This window comes from Choristoneura fumiferana, chromosome 21 (assembly GCF_025370935.1).
Source record: "Choristoneura fumiferana chromosome 21, NRCan_CFum_1, whole genome shotgun sequence".
Classification (NCBI taxonomy): Eukaryota; Metazoa; Arthropoda; class Insecta; order Lepidoptera; family Tortricidae; genus Choristoneura; species Choristoneura fumiferana.
The window spans coordinates 3,600,490-3,609,606 of record NC_133492.1 but is presented as its reverse complement, the minus strand read 5'-3'; positions in this window follow the sequence as shown (position 1 = coordinate 3,609,606).

Here is a 9,117-nt window from a genome sequence, read left to right as displayed (position 1 = left end):
GTCTTATTGTTTTACTCAAAGAATAACTTACTAGGCCTCCTTTAAGGTCAAACCTCCCCTCAAGAGGTCTGCCCTTGACACATCTGATATAACAAACAAACTCCCTTCGAGTAAATCCTACGGTATATCAACTACATCAGCAAAGTTGATTTTAATGACCGGATAACTTTAGTATGATGGCCACGTCCTTTAGGGAAAACCCTATTCTCCGCCTTCCAATACACGTTTACCTCATTCCGATACCACCATCTCACTTGGCGCAGTGGCGGCAGAAAAGGACAGCTTCGTGGAAATAACTGGTGGTTTCGCTCCCGGTGCTTGAATACACCGGGTTTTGGACAAGTTAAAAAAATGTTAGCTGGAAAGAGATTTATGTTCTTAACGGTTAAGGGGAGTAAAGGGGGGTCAGTAGGGGGGTTGTTGATTGACAGTGCTTCCAGTTAGCCGAGAAGTTGTAGTTGCAGAGGTAAGTGATTTAAAAGCTCTAGGAATTCGCTCATGTATTTAGTATTTTACTTTAATTGCCGTTTTAACGAACCGACTTTAAAACTGTAAGCATCACTAATATAAAGACGGGACGACCGAAGTACTTGTTCGAGAAGTTCATCATCATCCCAGCCTATATACGTCCCACTGCTGGGCACAGGCCTCCTCTCAGAACAAGAGGGCTTGGGCCATAGTTCCCACGCGGGCCCAGTGCGGATTGGGAACTTCACACACACCTTTGAATTGCTTCGCAGGTTTGTACAGGTTTCCTCACGATGTTTTCCTTCACCGCAAAGCTCGTGGTAAATTTTCAAATGTAATTCCGCACATGAATTTCGAAAAACTCAGAGGTGCGAGCCGGGGTTTGAACCCACGACCCTCAGCTTGAGAGGCGATAGGTCAAACCACTATGCCACCACGGCTTACGAGAAGTTACCGTGGCGTAAATCGGCGTGTCGTGTGGTGAGCGGGCCTTTGTGTATGCCAAAGCATAGGTCAGCTGCCTTCCGTGGTAGTTTTAAGTATGCGGCCACCAGGTGTTGGAACAACTTGCCGCTACCTCTACGTCTACCAATGTGCAAACACACCTTTAAATTAAAGCTAAAGAAGCATCTTTTTGATAACCAAAAAGAACAACCTGTTGGTGGCCGAGTTGTTCCAAGCCTTGAGGCCTCCCTAATTTTATTTTACTTATTATTGTTTCATTATTACTATTGTCGTTATTGAATTTATTGCTACCCTTTTATTTCATTTTTTAAATCATCTTGTAAAAATTACCACGCATATATATGTTTATTCGTCATGATATATATCTACAATAATTACGCTTTCAGTTACGTGGGGGCACACTCACCGAGGTTCAGCTGAAAACCAGCGCTGCAGCTCTGGTTACAAGACTACGGCACATGCTGGGCTGAGTCCTTATTTGGCATCACACTACAGCACAACGTCTCTAATTTTTCTCTCATCTCCTATGATGAGAGAAAAATGCTATGTTTTTACTATGTTTTTGTTATCAATAAATGTTGTGAGTTTGAGTTTGAAAGGCAAAAGTAAATAAAGGCAAAGTAATTCTGTCTATCTGTTGCCTCGTCGCACTTAATTGAACTAATTTAGATGAAGTTTGATACGGAGATAGTTAAATACCCCGAGAAGGATATAGGATAGTTTTATACCGATAAGAGCATAATTTCTGTGGGATTACGGTATTAGTTATTGGCATATGAAGACGCTGGCAAATGTTAGTAATTACATAAAGTCTTCAAGTACTTAACTTAAGTACCTTTTAGGCACGGTCAAGTTCTTTAATTTATGAGCCACTATGGAACCTTTTCAAATAAAAAATCATTACGATTGTTAATTAATGCGATGTCACTATGACGTTTACTGTGAAATGGTTCCATGATGGAGCCACCACCACCACCAATTAAAGTCCTGGACCGTACCTAATGTACGTTCTTACCATTGTAACTACGTGGCCGGGTGGGTGGGATGTATATGATAAGGTACCGACATTGTAAGGTACCGTTTGTCAACTTTGGGTACGAAACCCTAAAATCACCAAACCTCAATATCCTCCGAGTCACTTTCAAGTCAGTTCAAGAGATAATCTAAAATTAACAAACTTTTGCAGCATCGGCACTGAACTAGGCCAAAGCAAATCTAATATGAAGCGCTGGAACTTGTTAAACCAATAATCCACACTTTTGAAGAAATAATCATGTTCCTGTGCTTGTTTAAATTTCCATCTTTATCTGTGAGCAGACCTCGGGGCTGCGAATTTTGATTAAACCTACAAAGGTTTCTGCTACATTTATTCGAGAAGTTAGTTCTGGATCGAGTTTAGAAGTTTACGCTGCGCCCTTACCATGATCCTTAAGGTGAATGGAAAACTGGATTATACAGGGAGTCCCTGACCATGGAGTTTTAAATCCAGGGTTCGATTCTATTCGCATAACTAAGCTAGTTTTGTTCTGCTACTTTTTAAAAATATGACCACTGTTCATTTAATTTTTTTCATACAAATGAAACGTAGTTTTCAATGTATGCGATACAACACTAAATTGACGGCACATTGTTAAATGTTTGTCTTGGAGATGTCAAATAAATGTCAAAAAATATTTTAAGGCCCCCGTACCAATAGACAGTGAAAACATCGCTATTTCCGATAGATTGATTTAAAATTAAACTTTGAGGTTCAATAAAAATGATCTAAATTTAAGTTTTTTTTGAAAATGTTGCAAAACAAAAGTAGCTTAGTTTTGTGAATAGAACCGAACCTTAAATTTAAAGCCCCATGGTCCAGAGACATCCTGTATACTTGTAGTAAACATCTTACTATAAGATAGGAATGGAATTCGCTCCCATCGTCTGTATTAGTGTTGCCGAAAAATCGATAGTTTGCAATCGGTAACTTTAATTGGATAAATTCTTATGACTTAGAAGATTCAGTTGCTGCAACTTCTGTTCTGCCAACCTCCCCGTGTAGATGCAACTGATACTATTGAAATAACGGTAACAATCGATTGTTCGAAACTATCGATACTATCGATTGTATTTCGTAATTTTCTGTTCAATACTAGGTATCGATAGTATCGATAGTTTTGTATTAATAGACATCAAAAATATCTATACTATCGATACTATCGATAGTATCGATAGTATTGCACGAAAAGAGATATCGATACTCTATCGATACTACCGCTTTTGCTGGGTGCGCCAAAGTTGGCATAATTTTTCAACCCCGATTATTGGAACTCCGAAAATGTTTGTCATACAATTTTTTGTCATAATACTCACTATTAATACTTAGTCACTATTACTACCGATCATAACTCCGAAACATTTAAAACCATAATGACAGTTGTCATAAATATCTCTTGTACTCCTTTTTTTTGTCATACTTTTTTTAAGCATATTGTTTTGTGCTCATAAAACTTCATTATCATAATTATATAAAGCAGACTTATTTGTAGCTATAAGCTTCATTGTCATACAGTTTATGGCCTGCGTTGCTTTCGTTTAGTGAAAAAATGCGATAAAATAAGTATTTCGATGACAACGCTATCAATGGGCGAAGCAATCACCATCTGTTGTATGGTATTACTGCAGACATTATTTAACCACAATAGATGCAAGTAACAAGGAAAAAACAATTCGTCAGCAAATCAATTCTATATGAATTTTACCCTCAATTGTCTCATAAGTTTTAGCAGATGTAAGAAATGTATGTTAGGTTAAGTTAAAACTGCGACCCCCTCAAAACCGTATTGCTACCAGTAAAGTAGGTTAGGTTAGGTTAGGTTAGAACTGCAACACCTACAGAACCAAACTACTGCCATTAGTATAGGTTAGGTTAGGTTAGAACTGCGACCACTGCAGAACCAAACCGTCCCCAGTAAAGTAGGATAATCACAATTTAAGTTTTAAGTTTAAAAAAACTGTAAGTACCGATATTTACATGTTATGATTAACAAGTTTATTGAAATTGATGATTATGAATGAAAGAAATATGAAAACCAGCATTATGAGTAAAAACATATCTTAGTGACAACGTTATGAATCACGATATTCTGATAATTGACCATTATGACCTCAGTTGGTAGTAGTACAAATTTATGACAAATAAAATTATGAAGTAAAAAATTCGGAAGAGTGATGATTCTGGCTACAAATCGGTAGCAGGAAAAAAAATCTGAGGATCGATTTTATGCGAGTCAATATGGACCCGCTTTTGCTCAAACTATCAAAAACACTATTGATAGTGGACTATCGATCGGGAACACTAGTCTGTATTTCCAGATAGATATAACTTAGGGTTTTGGAGACTAGAGTTAATAGGCTGATACTGAACCAATGAGATACACCTTTGGCTTCATCTGCACATTGTTGTTTGTATTTATGCATTAAACGCAAAAGTTTATGTACCATTCACGTGCATATTTGCTACGCTTTGAGGCTGGTCAGATCTCATAACTTTTTCCGCTGCTAAAGAAGAAGTAAACCCTGCGAATTGAGTCAAACATCATCTTTTAAGAAACTGCAAATATAGGGGAAGGGTCGCAATAGGAAATATTACTGAAATTTTCTCCCGTCAGATTGCAGCACTAGCACAAAACCGTGAACAGTTTTTTCAGTATCTAAACATTCAACTACATTTTTGGAAACATAGCTCTATCATTACTATCGATGTGAATATCATGTTATTTTGTTACTAATAAATATACCTACCATGATTTCTATAAGTACTAATAATACTCTTTGGTCATGATCTGTCATGGCGACAAAATACCGGGTGTGGCCTGTAATACGAGCAAAACATTAAAACGTAGATCGTCCTCGTCAAACTGAACAACATTAGTTCAGCGACTTTTAAAAAGAATGGAGTCTTTGAATTTTCCTTTTTTCATACAAATTAAATACTGCTATCAATGTACGCCATCCTAGAACACAACTGACGTCGCCTGTCACGCTACAAACATCAAGCAGTTTGTTTTACATTTCTTCTTCGAATAAACTTAAAAGTGTAATAAAAATTACGCTGGCCTTGGGTTTCATGACAAGCACATTAAGATCGATGGTCTTATTTGGGGGGTTGCAACCAAGGTAGCCTGCATTGTTAGGACACTGTTTACGAGCAAGTGTGATGAAATAACTTTGTATAGCACATCTATTTAAAAATCTCCGTTAAATATTTCAGGCAACATAGTAAGGGTCGAGAAGTTACAGCCGTTCGGGCTTCGGGACTAGTCGCAATTCTCCCCCGAGCAATACGTGACGTATTTAAATCGTTTAGGTATCGAAGATAGATTAAGGGGCTGTTTCACCATCCATTGATTAGTGTAAACTGACGGTTAAATGTGATGCCGTCTCTGTCTATTCGAACAAAACAAATAGAGACGGCATCACGTTTAACCGTAAATGTCTGCAAGTTGACAGAAATGACTTTATGTTACACCAAATCCTTTCCATTTGCATCTTATCTTGCCAATACTGCGTGCACACGCGTGAGAGCATGTGCGTGCGTGTGAGCGTATGAGCGCTTGGTAGCTTTATTGTCGACGAACACTGAAAAATATAATAATACCACGAAATAAACAAAATCCAAAACTGCGAACGCAAATGTTACAATCTAAACTGCCTCAAACCGGTGTTCACCAGTTTCGGCCAGTTTTTAACGGATTCCCAAATCGGAAAATTGCAGGTTCGATCGTTCTACTAACGAACCTCTTTGTTTCACCTGCGAACTAAACTGGGCGATCATTATTTTAGGCTTTGCTGACCGTGCTTTGTTACGGTACCTACTGGTAATTTAGCGAAATTAGGGTTCAGCTGAGAGGTCTCTGTATTTTTTTAAAGCAGTGACTCAAATACTTAATACGTTATTTGACTATTTTTATATCTTCTTCTTCTTCTCTTTTAAAATATGGCTTTTCTGTCCTAATTAATAGGACAATTTCGCCAGTGTCAAAGTAAACTCTCTTTGAGAGGGACGTTGTACGGTGGTTGTAGTTTTTGCAACTTGATAGTAAAATTCCAGAAGCCACGTGGGATACAACTTGCGCTTTAAAAAATGTCAGACACAAGAGAAATATAGAATTTTGTGATCACTGTTCACTGTTAAGGTTAATCGGCGAATAAAACACTATCAAAATTATACTTCAACTAGCCAAAGAAACTGAATTAGCAAAATTAGATATTGCCTACATCCGCCATGTTCGAATGCTACAAATCGAATCTCTTTTATATCTTTTACACATCAAAACTTGTCAATGCGTGTTATCGAACGGAAAGACTATTTTTAAGCTACTTGTGCACATGACAGAGTTATAAAAGTTTAAAATTCAAAATTAGACCGAGACAGAAATTCTTGCGTGTATTGTCACATAAAAGTACCTATAAACATTGGTTGTAGCTATACTCATATACATATATTTACATAATAATATATCGGGTATGGCAGGTTCAGGAATTGTCAAATACCGTATTATTCATCTTCAGAACCACTCCATCTATATAATGTTCCATCCATCCCAGCCTATATACGTCACACTGCTGGGCACAGGCCTCCTCTCAGAACAAGAGGGCTTGGGCCATAGTTCCCACGCGGGCCCAGTGCGGATTGGGAACTTCACACGCACCATTGAATTGCTTCGAATTTTAGTGCAGGTTTAGTCACGATGTTTTCCTTCACCGCAAAGCTCGTGGTAAATTTCAAATCTATATATGTTACTGAGCGCTATTTGAAATAGTTCGGTTTACAGCAGGCGCCAGTTACAAAAAGTTAAGCGCAAGGCAAATTTGGAGTTGAAATAAAAAATGCAAGGGGACTCCAAAAAATCAATCATGAATTTATTGTGCTTCAACAGTCTGCAACTTGTATGCAAGTTATTGAATGGTCTAAATGGGGCTTAACTCTTCGTGGCATCTGAGGCCTTATTGTCTAACACACTGGAATCACATCATTTTACTACTTCTTTCTGTTACACGATATGAGATGGTGATGGTCAGCGTCTTAAGCCGTGTTCAGACTTGCAAGAAAAGTCGTGCAAGTTGCATCATATTGCGGGGCCGCCTAGAGCCAACGAGTTAGTAGAGGTCAATCGAGCACCGCAATGTAATGCAACTTGCACGATTTTTCTTGCAAGTCTAAACTCGGCTTTAGACAATACGGCTTCTAGTGCACCTTGCGAGTGCACATTTAGCACAAAACTCGAATTTACCGAGGAAGACATCGTTATCATTCAATACCATTTCCAGTGAGGGTCTCATGACAGGCAATATTTCGCTACAGAGCATCTGTATCGAGAGGACCGTTTTACGTTATTCAATCTTGCTAGCGATTGCTCGATTAGTTCTTTAAGCAATCAGAAACGTGAGACAATGAGGGCTATCGCGTATGAATTCGTCACTAGAGGCGCTAGTGTAGCGTGAGGTCTCCGAAATGTCAAATCTCATAGTTTTTGGCTGAGCTACGCGGGTTTATTTATAATAAGAATAATTTTGTGTATATTTTGCAATATCTGAAATTAATTATGGCAAATATACGTTCCGGGGCAATGAATGTCTGTGTTTTGAGACAGTTTTGTCTTTCGGAAACCTTTGTCCTCCCTTTTTTCCGAACAAAACGGGGATTATGCAACACTGTGGCATGCTCGATATTTATATGGTACGGTTTTAAGGTGTATTAAATATGATTTTAATCTAAACTTTGTTTCCACGCCCGTAATAACAGACTTTCAAAACCATACTTAAAAACCTCACGCAACAGTGCGCCATCTAGTGAGACAAAAAACGATAGCCCTCATTGTCAAAGTTGTTAAACGAACCTCATGATAGGCAACTCGCCTGTCGCAGAAACCCTTATGTTTACAAACGTAACGCTTATAACATGTCAATAAAGTTGTTTAAGAGAAGTTTCCCTGCCAGCCGCGCGGCCGCGTTAGGTATTCGTTTGGGATATTGCTGTCTTTATCGCTCGTGACATAAGCGCTCGCAGCCGTCCCCCCCATGCCTTCCGCAACGACGTCCGTAATGTAAATCGAGGTAGCTGTAGGCTTTTCAAGATTGGGCGGTTGAATTTTGGGTTTCGTTGTCCTCATATTATACGAAAAGTATACAGAAATCAATGATATTTTACAATCATGTTTTTTCGATTTTTGTAAAAGTGCTTTATTAGTCTGTAATTCTCGTGCAAAGTTAATATTAATACGAGTATGAAAATCTGAAAAACCACAGGCATAGATAATTACGTCTAGTCCATACTTACAAAATTTCATCTATTTCTGTTGCCTAGTTTTCAAATGAGACCGAGACTACGTTTGTATGGAGAATGGAACGAAGAGACTTCTCTTAGCAGTCTTCCAGACGAATTAAAAGTCTTGCATGGACAAGTGTTCAAAAGCAAACTGAAGAAATGCTATTTGGACCAACTGATTTTATACAGTTAAAGAATATCTGGAATATGAACAAGCTAATAAATTAAGTACTGACATTTATGGTTATTAAATACATGATAGTTTTGTAATTTGACATAGTGAGCGTATTGGAAAAATCTCTTTTTTTTGTTGTTCAGTTTGATTTTTTATTTTTGACTATATCTAATGTAATTTAATTGATTTTGTTTTATTCATTTTGTTTGTAACTTTGTTAAATGACTATGTTCTATTAAATTTAATTTTTAATTTTGTTTTATTTAATTTTGTAATAGGTACATACCTACTTGCATATATTTTTATTTTTAAATATTGTAGGTACACCATGAAAGGACACACCAAAGCACGAATATGTATGTCTATATTATAAACTCTTTATTGTACAGTCACGTCTAAAATTATGTATACACAAAAAAATTTGAAAAATATGTAGCCACACATTTTCATCATAAATATGTATCTATTACTGACACCAAAAAATTGTATTCATTAAACTGTTTCAGTATTATGTAATCACAAAATGCTTCAGAAAGTTGCAAACATAAATAAATTCCATTTAAATGTATCCACCTCGTAGGCAAAAATAAGTATATATGAATGGGTTCCATATACATATAACCACACCAATTTGGCAAATATTTGTATACGCCGTTTGATTCATAAATATGTATCCAGACTGCAACAACAAACCTTGTCT